We start from the raw sequence: 20,965 nt of genomic DNA, 5'->3' as shown, positions 1-20,965 counted from the left end.
GCCCCTTGCAGAATTTCCCCCTGTTCACACACAAGCCCCTTGCAGAATTCCCCCATTCACACACACACGCCTTGCAGAATTTTCCCCCATTCACACACAAGCCCCTTGCAGAATTTTCCCCAGTCACACACAAGCCCTTTGCAGAATTTCCCCCCATTCACACACTAGCGCCTGAGACATTCAGCATAGCGACAATGGCTGCTGGAAACCCCATTTCCCCAATGCTACTTTGGTTAGGTTACTTTCACGTCACTGAGGTATCTTGCCTTGGTGGCGCAAGGGTTTTCAAAGTCGCGAAACTGAGGCACGTGCTTGTCGCAAGCCAAGCACAAAATTGATGAACCTTCGTTGGATCACAGTGAATTAAATTCAATTTTATTTAAAGCAGCATTTCAAACATTTAAATGATGATGCAGCCGCGTCTGGGCATCAGTACTGCCACAGCACTTCCCCGGTTCTAACAGAATTGGCATACGACGGTACGGCTCCGGGTTTCGTGGCGGACTGCTCCGCAGCGATTCTTCCCCGGCCACGCCACCAAACCTGCCTCCGACAAGAGAACAAAATTCAGCCCCTATTTCCGCCGGGCCTCTCCTGCTCAGCCACCATTACTTCAGTGCAAGAGCAGTGGAAAACGCAGAGCAGGTTTCCGTGGCTGTTCTGTCCAAGTGACTGCGGACAAGCAGGAGGACAAACAATCCAATCCCCCACCGAGAAATTTATTCAAGTTCTTTCATCCTTGTGCATTTAGGAAATAAATTGTAAATATTTATCGTAACTTGCATCGGGGCCCAGGAGCCCCATACATCACAGTTATGATATTTTTATGAGGAAGTGAATGTTAATATGAGCCTGCCTGTCTGTCTCCATCACTTTTCTTTGTACTTCGTTTGCCAATTGTCTGCATAATTTTGGTACGTTAGAAGGGAAAACATCAAACAACTGCAGTATTTTAACGTGGAAGAACATCCCAAGACGCTTCACAAATGCATAATCAAAAAAAGACGCTGAGCCAGAGAAGGAGACATTAAGAGGGATGTTAATCAGGGAAGTACATTTTAAGAAGGTGTGGAAAGTAGAACGAGGGTAGAGAAGCAGAGGGTTTACAGAGAGTATTTCAAACTGAAGTCACTCGGTAGATGAATGCATGACTGCCAATGGTGAAACAAAGGATGGGATGCACAAGAGGCCAGGGTTGGAGAAATGGACATGTTAGGGCGGGAGTGGGGTTGTGGCTACTGAGAGAGATAGGGAGGGGTGAAGCCATAAAGGATATACACATGAGCATGAGAATTTTAAATTTGATGCTATCAGCACAAAGTCGCAAAACTAACATGGACTCTTTCCAGACATGAGAACTTTTTAAAGTAAAATTTATAAGGGAAGGATAAAATTATATTTTAGAAGTTAAATTTTATAATTCTTACAGGCAACAAGAGTATCATATTTGCAGTGACAGCCTTGCCTCAGTGGTAGCACAGGCTTCTCACTCAGAAGGTCATGGTTCAAGCCCACTCACAAGACTTGAGCATTTAATCCGGGCTGACCATTCACTACAATAGTGAGAGAGTGTTTTGGATGTGATGTTAAATTGAAGCCCCATCTGCCCTCTTAGGTGACTGTAAAAGAGCCCGTAGCACTCTCCAAAGTGTGGCAGGGGAATTCTAGCATCCCAGCCAATACTTATCCCTTAACCAATATCACTAAAAATGAGCTGGTAATTTGCTCATTGGTATTTTAGGGATCTTGCTGTGTGCAAATTGTTGTGTTTCCCTACATTATAACACTTCAAAAGTACTTCAGTGGCTGGGAAACGCTTTGGGATGTTCTGAGGTCATGAGAGACATGATGTAAATGAAAGTTCTTTCTTCATGTTAGGTTTTCGACTGTTAGACCTCGGCGAGATGTCAAATTATTACATTAGGATTTTGCTATTATATTCAAGTCAGTTTACAAGATCAAATCCACAATATATTAACTTTTGGGAATGTGGAATAGATCCAGTTGAAATGTCTGGAAAGAATGATGTATTTTGCATATCACATCACTTTATGATAATGAGGATTTAATAAAGAATTCTAGAATCGTTCACATGCGCGCAGTCAGGATTCAACCATTTGTTTACCTTTTGGACAATTGACAGATTCCTTCCTGCACAATGAAAGAATCATAAAACTGTAAGATGTATAGTAAAAATTTATTTGATTTAATTGTGCGGTGTTAGTGGTGAATATGGTTCATGTTTTACAGCTATGTTTGTCAATCTTCACCATTATCTTGGTGTGTATGTTCTAATACCAAGTGCTTCCCAAGTTGGAGTAGCATTGACACGTGGTGCTCAGCTAAGTGATGAGATACATGGGTGACAGAAGGTCTACTACCTTTATCTGTGGCTAACCCTACAGCACCTTCTAAGGGTTTTTGAATCCTTCCTTCATGGTTAAATGTAATCATTTCCCAAATGAGTTGAAGCTGGCCATTACTACTTCTTGGGAGTATGGATGCCATAGCCTCCATAGCAAAATTGGGAATATTCAGGAGATACGCTCCTACTGTGCCTATGTAACTGAAGTTTCCACTGATGCCTTATGGTCAATGGCAGACTGGGGAAGGGGAGGCTTAATGCACAGCTGAGGGAGAAAGGAATAGAGGACTACAGGGGGCAGGGTGGGAAGAAGTAATTAGAGTGGGAGGTAGTTCATATGGAGTATAAATATTAGCATAGACCACTTGAGCCGAATGGCCCAATTCTGTGCTGTAGATTCTATGTAACCCTATGTTTTTAAAAACTGCTATTGAAGCTTTACAGTGCTATTCATGCCTTATGTTTTTGGTCTTTTTTAGGTTCTGCAACTTCTTCCAGACCATCCTCCAGGTTGGTAACATATTTATATCTTATATTTACCTCTAATTTCTTATTTCAGAGTGTCACCTTCAAAAAAACACATTCTCATGTCTCTATGTTGCAGGAACGGTTAGCTCTTTACAGTTAATGGCAGTGTGGGAGGTGGCCTACCTTTCAAGTATAAAAGACGAATAATGGGAAAAGGTTGTGCCAGCTGCAGCATAGAGCAGTGCATTTACATTCAAGGTTTTGCTGATATAGGTGTTACTACATTGTGGTTTTGAGGCCAGCATGAGAAGCATTTCTATATACCATTTTTTAGAACAGAACAGTACTGGAGACGTGGCGTGGGATCGCTGAAGAAAACCTGAGCAAGAGAGGGAAAACCTTATTTAACAACAGGCTCGTAAATTTAAATCTGCATGGTTATCACGGTAAATGCAGAGCTTCAGATGTTGAATCATGTTGACTTATGCTTTTGCATTAATGTATCTAATCTAGCATCAAGGATTTTTTTTTAGTGTACTCCTAAAGGGTGGTTTGTGTTTGTCTATTGAATTCCATCCATTTACATCCAATAAATTCTTAGCACACAAAACCTAAACACATTGTATTTCCGATTACATTTACAAAGCACTGTTGACATATCGTAAGGTGAGTCACTTGTTTGGTATGTGAAACTGAATTGATGTATCTGAAAAGATTTCAGTTATTGTTGTTAGCAGCAAATGTACAACCCAAATGTGAATCAAATGAACATATGAATTAGCAGCAGGAGTAGGCCACTCGGCCCTTCAAGCCTGCTCTGCCATTCAATAAGTTCATGGCTGAACAGATAACTCCACATTTCCACCTGCCCCTGATAACATTCCACCCCCTTGCTTATCAAGAATCTATCTACCTCTGCCTTAAACATATTCAAAGACTCTGCTTCCACTGTCTTTTGAGGAAGAGAATTCCAAAGACTCACAACCCTCTGAGAGAAAAAAATTCTCCTCATCTCTGTCTTCAGTGGGCGACCCCTTATTTTTAAACTGTGACCCCTAGTTCTAGATTCTCCCACAAGGGGAAATGTCCTTTCCACATCCACCCTGTCAAGACCCCTCAGGATCTTATATGTTTCAATCAAGTCGCCTCTTACTCTTCTAAATTCCAGCAGCTACAAGCCTAGCCTGTCCAATCTTTCCTCATAAGACAGCCCGTGCATTCCAGGTATTAGTCTAGTAAACCTTCTCTGTACAGCCTCCAATGCATTTACATTCTTCCTTAAATAAGGAGATCAATACTGTACACAGTACTCCAGATATGATCTCACCAATGCCCTGTATAGCTGAAGCATAACCTCCCTAATTTTGTATTCAATTCCCCTCGCGATAAACAATACATTCTATTAGCTTTCCTAATTACGTGCTGTACCTGCATACTAACCTTTTATGCACTAGGACATCCAGATCCCTCTACATCTCAGAGCTCTGCAATCTCTCACCAGTTAGATAATATGCTTTTTTATTCTTCCTGCCAAAGTGGACAATTTCACACTTTCCCATATGATACTCCATTTGCCAGGTCTTTGCCCACTCACTTAACCTATCCATATCCCTTTGTAGTCCCCTTATGTCCTCTTCACAAGTTACTTTCCTACCTATCTTTGTGTCATCAGCAAATTTAGTAACCATACCTTTGGTCCCTTCATCTAGGTCATTTATATAAATTGTAAAATGTTGAGGCCCCAACACAGATCCCAGTGGCACACCACTCGTTACATCTTGCCAACCAGAAAATGACCCATTTATGACTATTCTGTTTCCTGTTAGCTAGCCAGTTTTCTATCCATTCCAATATGTTACCCCCTACACCATGAGCTTTTATTTTCTGCAATAACCTTTGGTGTGGCACCTTATCAAATGCCTTCTGGAAATCTAAGCACAGTACATCCACCAGTTCCCCTTTATCCACAGCACATGTAACTCCCTCAAAGAACTCCAATAAGGATGATTTCCCTTTCACAAAACCATGTTGACTCTGCCTGATTACCTTGAATTTTTCTAAGTGCCCTGCTATAACATCTTTAATAATAGCTTCTAATATTTTCTCTAAGACAGATGTTAAGCTAACTGGCCTGTAGTTTCCTACTTTCTCTTTCCCTCCCTTTTTGAATAAAGGAGTTACATTCGCTATTTTCCAATCTAATAGAATCTTCCCCGAATCTAGGGAATTTGGGAAAAATAAAACTAACGCATCAACTATCTCACTAGCCACTTCTTTTAACACCCTAGGATGAAGTCCATTAGAACTCAGCGACTTGTCAGCCCGCAGCTCCAACAATTTGTTCAGTACCACTTCCCTGGTGATTGTAATTTTCTTGAGTTCCTCCCTTCCTTCCATTTCCTGAATTACAGCTAATACTGGGAGGTTGCTTGTATCCTCAATAGTGAAGACCAATGCAAAATATCTGTTCAGTTCATCTGCCATCTCCTTATTGTCCATTATTAATTCCCCAGACTCACTTTTTATAGGACCAACACTCACTTTGTTAACTCTTTTCTTTTTTAAATATCTATAGAAACTCTTACTATCTGTCTTTATATTTCTAGCTGGCTTTCTCTTGTACTCTAATTTTACCTTCCTTATCAATCTTTTAGTCATTCTTTGCTGTTTTTTATATTCTGTCCAATCTTCTGACCTGCCTCCCATCTTTGCACAATTATAGGCTTTTTCTTTAAGTTTGATACTATCTTTAACTGTGTTAGTTAACCACGGATGGCGGGTCCACCCTTGGAATTTTTCTTTCTTGTTGAAATGTATCTATTCTGTGTATTCTGAAATATCCCTTTAAATGTCTGCCACTGCATCTCTATTGACCTATCCCTTAACCTGATTTACCAGTTCACTTTAGCTAGCTCTGCTTTCATGCCCTCATAATTTCCCTTATTTAAGTTTAAAATACTAGTCTTGGACCCACTCTTCTCTCCCTCAAACTGAATATAAAATTCAGTCATATTATGATCACTGCCACCCAGGGGCGCCTTATCCACGAGCTCATTAATTAATCCTATCTCATTGCACAATACCAGGTCTAGTATACCCTGCTCTCTGGTTGGCTCCAGAATGTATTGTTCCAAGAAATTATCTCGAAAACATTCTATGTACTCCTCATCTAGGCTACCTCTGTCCATCTGATTTTTCCAGTGTATATGTAGGTTAAAATCCCCCATAATTATCGCTGTACCTTTCTGACAAGGTGCCATTATTTCTTCCTTTATACCCCATCCTACAATGTGGTTAATGTTAGGTGGCCTGTACACCACTCCCACAAGTGTTTTCTTGTCTTTATGATTTCTCATCTTTACCCAAACTGCTTCTACATCCTGGTCTCCTGAACTTAGGTCATCCTTCTCTATTGCACTAATACCATCATTAATTAACAGAGCTATGCCTCCACCTTTTCCTAGCTTCATGTCCTTCCTAAATGCCATTTACCCTTCAGTATTCAGGTCCCAATCTATGTTGTCCTGCAGCCATGTCTCTGTAATAATTTTATCCAAAAGTAACAGTACCATCAGGTGATGTTGATGATTGGTTTCTGTCAGGGAGTGGAAAAGGTACTTGGAGTGGCAATGTCAAATTACCCTTTTGAACATTGTCCATGCATACCAACCGAGATAATTAGCAAAAGGTGATGCCCCACAAAGGCTGAAAGCTCGAAACAGTCCGAGCAGAAAGGGTAAATAGGGAGGTGGCAAAGGCTTTAAACTGGTAAGATGGGGGGAGGGATCTACAAGAAACATAAGCAGCCTAAATGCAAATGAAACAGAGAAGGAGAGCATAGGAAAGAATAAAGTAAGGGAGGATATTGACAGCAAAGGAATAAATAGAGTTATAAAACAGGAGTCTAAAAAGAGGTGAAACAGAAAGTGAGAGGAAATCCGATTAAAGATGAGTCAAATATCTGTACAGCAATGCACACAGTGTCTGTAATAAAACAGAGGAGCTGGAGGTAATCATACTTTGGGAGGTACCAGACATAGTAGGGATTACTGAGATATGGGCCGGAATTATACCAGGCCACTTTGAACCTGTTCGGAGGTGGGGATGGCGGGGGGCCGTAAAATATGAATGGAACACATTTGGCTGGAAGACCGATGTCTTTACGTCACTTATGGAGTTTATGGTGGCAACATGGAGCTGGTTGCCAGAGGGGCTGAAGAGCCGTTGTCCACACCAGGAGCACCCTGAGAGGAGTCCCCAGAAGCAGAAGGCAGCCACTCCTGGTCCCTCACAAGGCACGCTTGTACCTCAATGTTCACCTGAGAAGGACAAGGACCTGATGGAGACTCCAGGCACCTCGTTCCCCTCTCACCTTGCCACTGCTGCATAGAGCTCATGGACAAGATGATGGCGTGCAGGTCTGTGCACATCTCCGGCTTCCACTGAGTGGTCAGCTGAGTCTCCATGGAGGAAGCCATGCATGCACACACCTGAGACATGGCAGCACTCATGGGCTGGATGAACTCCTCCATCAATCGCTCATGGGTGCACATAACCTCTGGCAGATCCACCAGATGTTCCCTTACCTCTCGCTGTAGCTGCAGCAGTTGCTGTGTTGCCGACGACTCCAGAGGTCCATCATCAGCCTGGGGCTCAGCTTGGGTCTGGCCACCTACAGTCCTCGATTGTCAGTGACCTCGGCTGACGATGTCTGTCTGTTGCTCATGTGCATCTGTGATGTGCTGACCAGATTCTGACCCTGCATCTACTCGCAAACACATACCTACCGAGGTGCGAGTATTTGCGCTGGTGGAAGGTCCAGGGGAATGATGTGACACTGCATCCTCTGAGGATCCTTCCTCCTCCTCAGAAGTGGCAGGCTAGCCACAGTCTCTCCAACTGTCCGCACTTCGCCATGTCCCTGACGTGCAAGAGAGAACAGTTAGATTGAAGGGTTCAGGACTTCCCATTGCGCCATCGCAACCATCCCTAATGTGGAGCTCCATGTATCCAGTGATGGACATATGAGCACAATGCCTTGTGTGTACCAGATGCACCCTTATGCCACTCCATTCGTTCACTCACCCACTTGAGTTGGCAGTCCTACCTTGCCATCAGCAATAGCTTGGCTAACCTGGTGCCCTGCCATTTCCAAGGCCTCTTCCTCCATGAAGGTCAGGATATGCAGGTACGGAACCCCTCTGCCAGTCTTGACCCTTTCCTTACTGTCGTGTGCTGTCTTCTCCTGCAAGCACAAGAAGGAAGACTATTAGTTTCCTAATGGAGACCAATGCTGGTGGCAGGCCAGCGGTCCATGATGGGGGCACACAAACGCCTTCTGCATGCGTCCACTGTTGAGGGACATTGTGAGGGTTGGCAATGACAGACGGACACTTCTCACTGAGATGCAGCCATGCCTCTGACAGGATATGCTTCTTCCTGACCCCTTTTCCACCCATTTGGTGGTCACTCCTTCTCCACCAAATACATCCACTCGCCTTGCCACATGCAAGCCCCAAAGTGAAAAGATCTTGGTGGATTGAAGGAGGTATTTGACTCGCTTCTGGCACAGGATCCAGGTTCTGGGGGTGATCCCATGACCTCTGCAGTTTCCATCCAGGCTGTCTTGGTTAAGCAGGCGGGTTTCCTCTTCCCTTCCCTGGGGAAGAGGACCTCCGGCCTTGCCCTTGCAGCCTGGAGGAGAGCCTACAGGGAGGCTGCACCATGTGGCCACCCAGGGTCTTCCTTCAGCCATTCTTGCTGCATACCTCCATTCAGCTCCTTGGCAGCAATCAGAGATAGGACTCTTGGCGGAAGGCAGCAATTAATGCAGGGCTGGCAGCCCTTTAAATATGGTGCCAGCACATACCATGGCATGACCTGATGCTGCCAGCACCATCTCACTTTCTGCCACAACTGTTCAACAGGACAGCCCCACACCTCCCCTGAGTTAATTGATCGGCCGCCATGAGATCACGTGCCACAAAATCCAGCCCATGGCTACAGAAAAATCAGGACTGGGAATAAAATATTGCAGGATATAACATATTTAAAGAAGATAGAGAGCAAAAAAGGGGAGGTGGAGTAGCTGTACTTATTAGGGATAACATAATGGCAGTAGAAAAAAGGGATGCAGCTATCGGCAAGTCAAAAATAGAATCCATTTAGATAGAGATAAAAGATAAGAAAAGATCAATCACACCAATAGGTTTAGTCTACAGACCACCTAATAGTGGAAGGGAGGGTGGAGGAAGAAATATGCAGACAAATTAAGGAATTGAGTAAAAAACATAGAATAATAATCATGAGAGATTTCAACTACCTTGATATTAATTGGACTGAAGAGGTAGGTTAAGGGGATAGAGTTCCTACAATGTGTACAGGATTCCTTTCTAACCCATTATGTAAAAAGCCCCACAAGGTAAGACTTGCTATTGGATCTAGTAATGGGGAATGAACCAGAACAGATAAATGAAGTAAAAGTTATGGAACATCTAGGAAATAGTGACCATAATATAATATGCTTTAAGGTGATAACAGAGAAGGACATAAGTATGAGGAAAACCAGGTTAATAAACTGGAGAAAAGCTGATTTTGAGGGGTTGAGAATAGAACTTGGTAAAGTAAAATGGGCAACAATATTGGCAAACAACAAAGTAGAGCAACAATGGGAAATATTTAAAACAATGTTCAACAGAGTGCAGGAAAAATATATTCCACGTCAAGGAAATAACAAACTAAACACTCGTGAGACTCCACACAAGATACAAGGGAACAATTGAGGGTGAGGAAAAAGGCAGATATTAAGTACATAGACAGTAGAGGCGTGCATGATAAGAGAGAATGTGAAGAGGATAAAAGTAAGAAAACATTAGGAAGGCAAAGAGTATCTATGAAATTAAATTATCAAGGAATATAAAATTACATAGTAAAAGTATTTTACAGGAATATCAATAAAAAGAAGGCTGGAATGGGAATAGGATCATTAAGGGATAGATAGGATAGTACCACAGGAAGTGCTAGAGAGATTGCAGAAATATTAAATAATTATTTTGCTTCAGTATTTACCAAACGCATAAACATGACATTGAGTGATGAGGTGAGTAATGAGATAAGTGCATTTATAATAAAAAAGGGAGTGTATTGTATAAACTTATCAAAGTAAAAGAGGATAAAGCTGCATCCACACACCTTCAAAGAATCTAGGAATGAGATAGCGGAAGCATTACTACATATATTTAATAATTCATTAGAAAAAGGTATATAGTGCCAGAGGACTGGTGGATAGCTAAGAGAATTCCGATATTTAAGAAGGGGGACAGAACATGTCCAGGGAATTTTAGACCAGTCAGCTTAACATTGGTGGTAGGAAAAATAATGGAATTCCTACCAAAGAAGAGAATAAAAGAACACCTAGAAAAGAAAAAGCTTATAATGAATAGTCAGCATGGATTTCAATAAGGAAAATCTTGCTTGACCAACCCTAATGAATTTTTTGAGGAGGTAACAGAGAGGCTAGATAATGGTAATGCAGTAGATGTAATTTATCTGCATTTTCAGAAGCCCTTCAATAAGGTGTCCCATAATAGAATAATGAATAAGGTCTTCGAATGTGGAGTCAGGGGAAAAGTGGCATAAAGGATTGCTAGCTGGCTTCAAGACAGAAAGCAGAGAGTGGGAGTAAAGGGTAGTTATTCAGAGTGGCAGAAGGTGGGAAGTGATGTTCCACAAGGATCAGTGCTGGGATCACTGCAGTTCACAATTTACATTAACGATTTGGACTTTGGAACAAAAAACACAATTTCTAAATTTGCGGATGATAATAAATTTGGGGGATGGTTAATGCAGAGGAGGACTGCAACATATTACAGGCAGACATTGACAGATTTGCAGAATGGGCAAATGAAGTTCAACACAGCTAAATGTGTGGTAGTACCTTTTGGTAGAAAGAATAGGGAAGTCACTTATTACTTGGAAGGTATGGGTCCAGGTGGGGTAAAGGAACAAAGAGATCTCAGAGTACAAATACACCAATCACTAAAAGTTGCACCACAGATCAGCAAGGCTTTATTTCTAGAGGGATAGAATTGAAAAGTAGGGAAGTTACGCAAAACCTGTATTGAACCTTGGTTAGACCACACATCGAGTACTACATGTAGTTCTGGTTTTCTGGCTGGCATATTATGAAAACGATATAGAGGCACTGGAGACAGTGCAGATAAGATTTACAAGGATGATACCAGAAATGCATGGGTATACATATCAGGAAAGGATGAACAGGCTGCGGCTGTTTTGCTTTGAAAAAAGATGGCTCAGGGTGACCTAATAGAGGTCTTAAAATTATGAAAGGTTTTGACTGAGTGGATACAGAGAGAACGTTTCAACTTGTGAGGAAGAGCGTAACTAAAAGCCATCAATATAAGATCGTCACCAAGAAATCTAATAGGGAATTCAGAAGAAACTTCTTTACCCAAAGAGTGGTGAGATTGTCGAACTCGCTACCGCAGAGAGTGGTTGAAGCCAATAGCTAGACAAGCATATCTTCTCCTTCTTAGGCAGACCCTCCAGATTGAGGAGACTTGCTTCCACTCTGGTACAATGGGTTCTGAGTTGGCTGATAAGCCCAATATGTGATCTGCAGACTCTGCCACAGGAGGGGTAGGTGGTGCTTGAAGGGTCAGGTAGATGAATAGTTTGGAGGTTTGTACGCTACGTCCGATGCCTCAATTTTGCCTCCGCATGCTCCCGATAAAGTCCCTCAAGGTGTACGATGCCTTCCTGAATGAGCTTTCTCCAACTAGGATGGTCATGAGCCAGGGACTCCCATGAGTCAACAGAATGTTTGATCTCTTCAGGGATGCTTTGAGGACATCTCTAAAACCTTTCCACTGTCCTGCTGGGAGTCTCCTGCCATGACCAGGTTCTGAGTAGGTCAGCTGCTTCGGGAGTCTGTTGTCAGGCATGTGAACAAACTGTCCTGCCCAGCAGAGCTGGTTTTGGGTGATTAGCGCCCCAATGCTGGGCAGGTTGGCTTGCGAGAGGACGCTGCTGTTGGACCAAATGTCTTGCCACCGGATTTGGAGGATCTGCAGAGGCGCATCTGGTAGTACATTTCCAGTGCTTTGAGGTGCCTACTGTAGGTTATCCAAGCCTCCGAAGCATATAGGAGCACAGGGATCACTGCTGCCTGGTAGACCATGATCTTATCTCGAGTTTGAGATCCAGATCCTCAAAAACTCTCTTCCTTTGTCTGCCAAAGGCTGAGCTGACATATTGTAGGTGATGATGAACCTATGTCTCAAGATATGGAAAATGGTCCACAATTTCCAGGATCTCGCATTGATCTTGTTTGACGGGGGTGGGAAGTGGGGTGGTGTTGTGCTGCAGGAGTTGGTTCGGAGGGCCTTCATTTTCTGAGTGTTTAGTGAAAGACCCATGTTCTCATATGCTTCAGATAAGGAGTTGACAATGATCTGGAGCTTAATTCAGAATGCGCGCACACGCAAGCATCATCTGCATACTGAAGCTCGATGACTGAGGTTAGAATGATTTTGTTTTTGAATTGAAGGTGGTGTAGACTGAATAGTTTCCCGTCTGTTATGTAGCATTGCAGCAAAGAAAATGGAGAAGAGGGTTTGTGTGATGACACAGCCTTGTTTGACTCCATTCTTGACTGACAGAGGGTCTGTGGTGGTTCTGTTGGCTTGCACGTCATCATGGGGAGTAACCAGAGGATGGTGACAAACTTCTGAGGGCAGCCAAGTCCGAGCAGGATTCTCCATAAGCCTTTGTGGTTGACAGAGTCAAAGGCATTTGTGAGATCGAAAAAGGTAGTTGGCGTTATTCCCTGCATTTTTCTTGAATTTGCTGAGCAGTGAAGATCATGTCTGTGGTCTCTCTCGATGGGCGAAAGGGCAAAAGCCGCACTGCGATTCGGGAAGGAGCTCTTCAGCCACTGGGAGGAGGTGGTTGAGGAGGATCCTTGCAATGATCTTCCCTATGGCAGGGAGATTCCTCTGTAGTGGCCACAATCGGTCTTGTCTCCCTTCTTGAATACAGTCACGATCACAGCATCGCCAGAGTCCCCCCACAAGCACTCCTCATACCTGATGAGGGATATGAGGTTGTGCAGTCGAGCCAAGAGTGTATCTTTGTCATGTTTCAGGATATCGGCAGGGATTCCATCTGTTCCAGAGGCCTTGTTGTTCTTCAGCTGTTGAATGGCTTTTCTGACCTCGCTCTGGACTGGGGTAGCACCGAGACTAAGCCAGACAGGGTGTTGAGGGATGGAGATGAGGACAATCAAGTCAAAGACAGAGTTTCAGTTGAGGAGTTCTTCGAAATGTTCCCTCCAGCGAGCACTGACTGCCTCCCTGTCCTTGATGAGTTCTCCTCCATGCTTGGCTCTCAGCAAAGTTGGCTCTTGAGTGCTTGGGCCATTGATCACCTTAACAGAACTGAAGAAACTGCGCATGTGGTTGAAGCAAATAATTATCTTTGGCCTCCTTATCTCGAGAGACAATGGGTAAGCGCCTGGAGGTGGTCAGTGGTGTGTGGAGCAGCGCCTGGAGTGGCTATAAAGGCCAATTCTAGAGTGACAGGCTCTTCCACAGGTGCTGCAGAAAAATTTGTTTGTCGGGGCTGTTACACAGTTGGCTCTCCCCTTGCGCCTCTGTCTTTTTTCCTGCCAACTACGAAGTCTCTTTGACTCGCCACACTTTAGCCCCGCCTTTATGGCTGCCCGCCAGCTCTGGCAAACGCTGGCAACTGACTCCCACGACTTGTGATCAATGTCACAGGATTTCATGTCGCGTTTGCAGACGTCTTTAAAACGGAGACATGGACGGCCGGTGGGTCTGATACCAGTGGCAAGCTCGCTGTACAATGTGTCTTTGGGGATCCTGCCATCTTCCATGCGGCTCACATGGCCAAGCCATCTCAAGCGCCGCTGACTCAGTAGTGTGTATAAGCTGGGGATGTTGGCCGCCTCGAGGACTTCTGTGTTGGAGATACGGTCCTGCCACCTGATGCCAAGTATTCTCCGGAGGCAGCGAAGATGGAATGAATTGAGACGTTGCTCTTGGTTGACATACGTTGTCCAGGCCTCGCTGCCATAGAGCAAGGTACTGAGGACACAGGCTTGATACACTCGGACGTTTGTGTTCCGTGTCAGTGCGCCATTTTCCCACACTCTCTTGGCCAGTCTGGACATAGCAGTGGAAGCCTTTCCCATGTGCTTGTTGATTTCTGCATCTAGAGACAGGTTACTGGTGATAGTTGAGCCTAGGTAGGTGAACTCTTGAACAACTTCCAGAGCGTGGTCGCCAATATTGATGGATGGAGCATTTCTGACGTCCTGCCCCATGATGTTCGTTTTCTTGAGGCTGATGGTTAGGCCAAATTCATTGCAGGCAGCCACAATCCTGTCGATGAGACTCTGCAGGCACTCTTCAGTGTGAGATGTTAAAGCAGCATCGTCAGCAAAGAGGAGTTCCCTGATGAGGACTTTCCGTACTTTGGAATTCGCTCTTAGACGGGCAAGGTTGAACAACCTGCCCCCTGATCTTGTGTGGAGGAAAATTCCTTCTTCAGAGGACCTGAACGCATGTGAAAGCAGCAGGGAGAAGAAAATCCCAAAAAGTGTGGGTGCGAGAACACAGCCCTGTTTCACGCCACTCAGGATAGGAAAGGGCTCTGATGAGGAGCCACCATGTTGAATTGTGCCTTTCATATTGTCATGGAATGAGGTGATGATACTTTGTAGCTTTGGTGGGCATTCAATCTTTTCTAGTAGTCTGAAGAGACCACGTCTGCTGACGAGGTCAAAGGCTTTGGTGAGATCAATGAAAGCAATGTAGAGGGGCATCTGTTGTTCACGGCATTTCTCCTGTATCTGACGAAGGGCGAACAGCATGTCAATAGTCGATCTCTCTGCACGAAAGCCACACTGTGCCTCAGGGTAGACGCGCTCGGCCAGCTTCTGGAGCCTGTTTAGAGCGACTCGAGCAAAGACTTTCCCCACTATGCTGAGCAGGGAGATTCCACGGTAGTTGTTGCAGTCACCGCGGTCACCTTTGTTTTTATAGAGGGTGATGATACTGGCATTGCGCATGTCCTGGGGTACTGCTCCCTCGTCCCAGCACAGGCATAGCAGTTCATGTAGTGCTGAGAGTATAGCAGGCTTGGCACTCTTGATTATTTCAGGGGTAATGCTGTCCTTCCCAAATAATTGAAGCAAATAATATAGATGCATTTAAGGGGAAGCTAGACAAACATATGAGGGAGAAGGGAATAGAGGTTACGATGATAGATTTAGCTGAGGAAAGTTGGGAGGAGGCTTGAAAGGAGTATAAAAACTGGCATGGACTGGTTGGGCTGAATGGCCTGTTTCTGCGCCATATATCCTGTGTAATCCATTGTAGCCCTGAATCACCTGCATCATCTCTGGAGTGCTCAAGAATCTATTCTTGATCACTTCCACATGACCTTTTTGCCCATTGGTAGCAGCATGCACAGACATAGCGTCATCTTTTGGGTGTGTACCTCTATCACCTCTCTCAACACTTACACTGCCCCTATGCTGTCAGACTGCTAAGGGAAGACTCGATCTTAACCTTCTTCAGCTAGACATTGGGGCGATCATAGTTATCATCTTTGGCTCCTATCACTGACCCCCATCTCCATGTCCAGCCACTGTCTCGGGCTATACCATCTGTTTGCAGCCTTGGAACCCTATTCAGCTCTAACTGCTTTAGACCTTGTCGTCCCTCCCTCACAAAAACACCTACTTTCACTTCCAAAACTTCCCCTGCCTCAGTCCATCCACCTAGAAAACTCTCTTATACATCCTTGCCACACCCAAACTTAATCACTCCAATACATTCCTGGCTGGAATCCCATCATCCACCCTCCATAAACTTCAGCTCATCAAAAGTTCTGCTCTACCTATCCCATGCCAAAAAAAACAGGTCCTAGTCGATCTACAATCTCCAGTCCCAGTGGAGAAAGTTACTTTTTCTTGCGAAACGCTGACAAGTTGACACGAGTTAAAAAGCAAACAGTTGGCATGTATAATGTCCCACCACTGCCAGTCCCATCCTCATTGGGAAAGAGACCTAAACATGTTTCAATGGCTTCTGGAGAGTTGTAACTCCTGTTGCTGATTAACTTGAATGAAACTTTAGTAGGTTCCTACCATTTCCTTACAATATTTCTAACCTACTCATCGCCAGAGCACTGTTGGCAGTGAATTTGAATATTTAATCTGATGATGAATGCTTCAGACAGTACATTTCCCATTCAACCACAGGTGAGAATCCATCTTCATTAAAGTTGAGCCTACTTTAAATGATAGGGTATTATAAGAAAATAATCTTGAAGATTTAAGATCGGTGAGCATCTTTATGTTTCAGTTTGTATTCTCGACCGAGTTAAATACTGACAAGAGCCCAGTATTTTAGAAGTCAGCTAGTCGTGATGTTCACTGTTTTCATTTTCAAAAACTGAAAACTGCTGTTCTTCATCATGACTGTATTCATTGTTTGTCATTCATTGCAGATGTTTGGAAGCAAGTATTATTACATTTAGAGAAACAGACTAGTCATGGAGATCTGCTTTATGGTCCTGTGTTGTGGGTTGAAGCTTTTAGTCTGGGGCAGTTTTAAACAGTGAAAGTGTATTTTGTAAAATAGCTCATCTCTTTAAATCATGTATTGAAGCAAGTTAGAACTGAAGGCATTTGGTTCTGTGCAGTAATAAAAAAAATAGTGCTGGGCTTCAAACAGCTTATACTGAATTCACAAAGCACTCTCCAACTGCAGGGCCAGGTAGAAAAGAGGTTAAAGAAAGAACATTAAGATAGCACCTTTCACAACATCAGGTTGTCACAAAGCTCTTCACAGTGAGTGAAGTACTTTTAAAGTATATTCACTGCTCAAATGTGAGGAATGCAGCAGTCAATTTCTACATAAGAGGGTCCCACAAACAGCAGTGAGAGAAATAGAAACACAGAATCATGGAATGGTTACAGCACAAAAGAAGGCCATTTGGCCTGTCATGTCCATGCCAGCTCTGTGTAAGAGCTACTCAGCCATTCCCACTCCTCTGCCTTTTCCCAGTAGCCCTGCAAATTTTTTCTCATCAGATCATTATCCTATTCCCTTTTGAAAGGCACAATTAAATCTGCCTCGACCACACTCTCAAGCAGTGCATTCCAGATCATAACCACTTGCTGTGTCAAAAGGTTTTTCCTCATGTCTTTGTTGCTTCTTTTGCCAATCACCTTAAATCAGTGTCCTCTGGTTCTCGAACCTTCCATCAATGAGAACAGTTTCTCCCTACCTACTCTACCTACCAGACCCCTCAAGATATTAAAAACTTCTATTAAATCTTCTCTCAATCTTCTCCTCTCTAGCCAGAACAGCCCCACTTTCTCCAATCTATCCAATAACTGAAGTCTCTCTTCCCTGGAATCATTCTCGTAAATCTTTTCTGTACCCTCTCCAATGTCTTCACATCCTTCCTAAAGTGTCTTGTGCAGGATTGCGCACAATACTCCAGTTGAGGCCAAACCAGTGTTTTATAAATGTTCATCATAACTTCCTTTCTTTTGTACTCTATGTCTGTACTTATAAATTCCAAGTTCCCATTTGTCTTATTAACCACTTTCTCAAACTGTCCTGCCACCTTCAACGATTTGTGCAAATATACCCCCTTTAGAATTGTATCCTTTATTTTATATTTCCTTTCCTCATGCTTCCGACAAAAATGTATCACTTCACACTTCTGAGCATTAAATTTCATCTGCCACGTGTCCGCCCATTCCACCAGCCTGTCTACATCCTCTTGAAGTCTGTCACTATCATTCTCACAGTTCACAATACTTCCAAGTTTTGTGTCATTTTCATATTTTGAAATTGTGCCCTGCACACTCTAGTCTAGGTTATTAATATAGATCAAGAAAAGCAATGGTTCTATTACTGACCCCTGGGGAACCCCACTAGACACTTTCCTCCAGTCTGATAAACAACCGTTCACCACGACTCTGTTTCCTGTCACTCAGCCAGCTGCCACTGTCCCTTTTACACCATGGGCTTCAACTTTGTTAACATGCTTGTTATGTGGCATTTTATCAGGTGACTTTCCATGTACACCACAACTGCATTACCCTCATCAATCCACTCTGTTACTTCAATCAAATTAATGAAACACGATTTGCCCTTAACAAATCCAAATGACTGCTAATTTTGTCCCAGATTATCATTTCCAAAAGCTTTCCCACCACCTCAGTTAAACTGACTGGCCTGTAGTTGCTGGGTTTATCCTTACACAGTTTTTTTGAACAAGGGTGTAATATTTGTAATTCTCGAGTCCTCTGACACCACCATGTATCTAAGGCGGTTTGGAAGTTTATCGCCAATGCCTTTGCATTTTCTACCCTTACTTCCCTCAGTATCCTTGGATGCATCTAATCCGGTCCTGCTGACTTATCAAGTTTAAGTACTTTGTCCTTCGCAGTTTTTAGCCCATCCAGTGTCTCAACTACCTCCTCTTTTTTTTTCATTCGTTCATAGGATGTGGGCATCGCTGGCTAGGCCAGCATTTATTGCCCCTCCCTCATTGCCCTTGAGAAGGTGGTGGCGAGCTACCTTCATGAACCACCGCAGTCCATGTGGGATAGATATGCCCACAGTGCTGTTAGGAAGGGAGTTCCAGGATTTTGACCCAGCGACAGTGAAGGAACGGTGATATAGTTCCAAGTCAGGATGGTGTGTAGTTTGGAGGGGAACCTGCAGGTGGTGGTGAGGATTCCTAGCCTCTGACCTGCTCTTGTAGCCACAGTATTTATATGGCTACTCCAGTTCAATTTCTGGTCAATGGTAACCCCCAGGATGGTGATAGTGGGAGATTCAGAATCATAATATCATTGAATGTCAAGGGGAGATAGTTAGATTTTTTCTTGTTGGAGATGGTCATTGCCTGGCACTTGTATGGCGCAAATGTTACTTCCCACTTATCAGCCCAAACCTGGATATTGTTCAGGTCTTGCTGCATTTCTATGCAGACTGCTTCAGTATCTGAGGATCACGAATGGTGCTGAACATTGTGCAATCATCAGTGAACATCCCCACTTCTGACCTTATGATTGAAGGAAGGTCATTGATGAAGCTGCTGAAGATGGTTGGGCCTAGGACACTACCCTGAGGAATCCTGCAGTGATGTACTGGAGCTGAGATGATTGACCTCCAACAACCACAACCATCTTCCTGTGCGCTAGGTACGACTCCAACCAATGGAGAGTTTTCCCTCTGATTCCCATTGACTCCAGTTTTGCTAGGGCTCCTTAATGCCATACTCTGTCAAATGCTACCTTGAAGCCAAGGGCAGTCACTGTCATCTCATATCTTGAGTTCAGCTCTTTTGTCCATGTTTGAACCAAGGCTGGACTGAGATCAGGAGCTGAGTGGCCCTGGTGGAACCCAAACTGAGTGTCACTGAGCAGTTTATTGCTAATCAAGTGATGATACCTTCCATCACTTTACTGATGATCGACAGTAGACTGATAGTTGGATTTGTCCTGCTTTTTGTGCACAGGACATACCTGGGCAATTTTCCACATTGCAGGTAGATGCCAATGTTGTAGCTGTACTGGAACAGCTTGGCTATTGGGCCGCCAAGTTCTGGAGCACAGTCTTCAATACTGTTGCCGGAATGTTGTCAGAACCCATAGCCTATAGTATCTAGTGGGGATCTGTATCCAGTACCTTCAGTCGTTTCTTGATATCACGCGGAATGAATCAAATTGGCTGAAGACTGGCATCTGTTATGTTGGGGACTTCAGAAAGAGGCCGAGATGGATCATCCACTCAGCACTTCTAGCTGAAGATTGTTGCAAATGCTTCAGCCTTATCTTTTGCACTGATGTGCTGGGCTCCCCCATCATTGAGGATGGGGATATTTGTGGAGCCACCTCCTCCAGTTAGTTGTTTAATTGTCCACCATCATTCACGACTGGATCTGACAGGACTGCAGAGCTTAGATCTGATCCATTGGTTGTAGGATCGCTTAGCTCTGTCTATCGCATGCTGCTTATGCTTTTTGGCACACAAGTAGTCCTGGATTGTAGCTTCACTAGGTTGACTCTTCATGCCCTCCTGCACTCTTTATTGAACCAGTGTTGATCCCCTGGCTTGATGGTAATGGTAGAGTGGGGTATATGTCAGGCTATGAGGTTACAGATTGTGGTTGAGTACAATTCTGTTGCTGCTGATGGCCCACAGCGCCTCATGGATGCCCAGTTTTGCATAGGTAGATCTGTTTGAAATCTATCCCATTTAGCACAGTGGTAGTGTCACACAACATGATGGAGGGTATCCTCAATGTGAGGACAGGACTTCATCTCCACAAAGATTATGCGGTGGTCACTCTTACCAATACTGTCATGGAGAGATGCATCTGCTGCAGGCAGATTGGTGAGGATGAGTTCAAGTATGTTTTTCCCTCTTATTGGTTCCCTCATCACCTGCCACAGACCCAGTCTAGCAGCTCGGCCAGCTCTGTCAGTAGTGGTGCTACCGAGCCATTCTTGGTGATGGACGTTGAAGTCCCCACCCTTTGGCAGTATCTTCTTCCTTGGGAAAGACAGATGTAAATTAGTCATTTCGTACCTCAGTACTGGAAAATTCCAATTGGCTTGTGGAGATTGGCCTTAATATGTCATTTAATTGGCCTAATGCAGGCAAGTAGCTGTCACACACCCGATCCTCCTGAATCGAAAATGGCCCAGAGGTGGGACCATGATGGGTGATCAGCATGCCGGCAGATTGCGGAAAATTACAGGCCCGTCCCGCCTTTGTGGTCATGAGAAAATTAGGCCCATGATCTCTGACTCAGACACAGAAATGTCTTTACAGAGCCAAAGAACAGTGTGCTTTTTGATGTAATTTTAAATCCAGCAGAGACTGATAGGAAAAAGTTCTTCTCTCTGCAGAATATAAGGGCTTTAAAGTGAAATGGGTTTACGGCAGACGCAACACAGTTCCTAATGGATGTTAATGTGTATTAGCCAAAGCACTTGTAAACTGACAGAGGCCACTTAAAGACTGTCCGACGGAAATGAAACAGTGACTGGAC

The sequence above is a fragment of the Heterodontus francisci genome, chromosome 7, assembly GCF_036365525.1.
Source record: "Heterodontus francisci isolate sHetFra1 chromosome 7, sHetFra1.hap1, whole genome shotgun sequence".
Lineage (NCBI taxonomy): Eukaryota > Metazoa > Chordata > Chondrichthyes > Heterodontiformes > Heterodontidae > Heterodontus > Heterodontus francisci.
The sequence above is the reverse complement of the archived record's forward strand: the minus strand, read 5'-3'. Positions refer to the sequence as shown.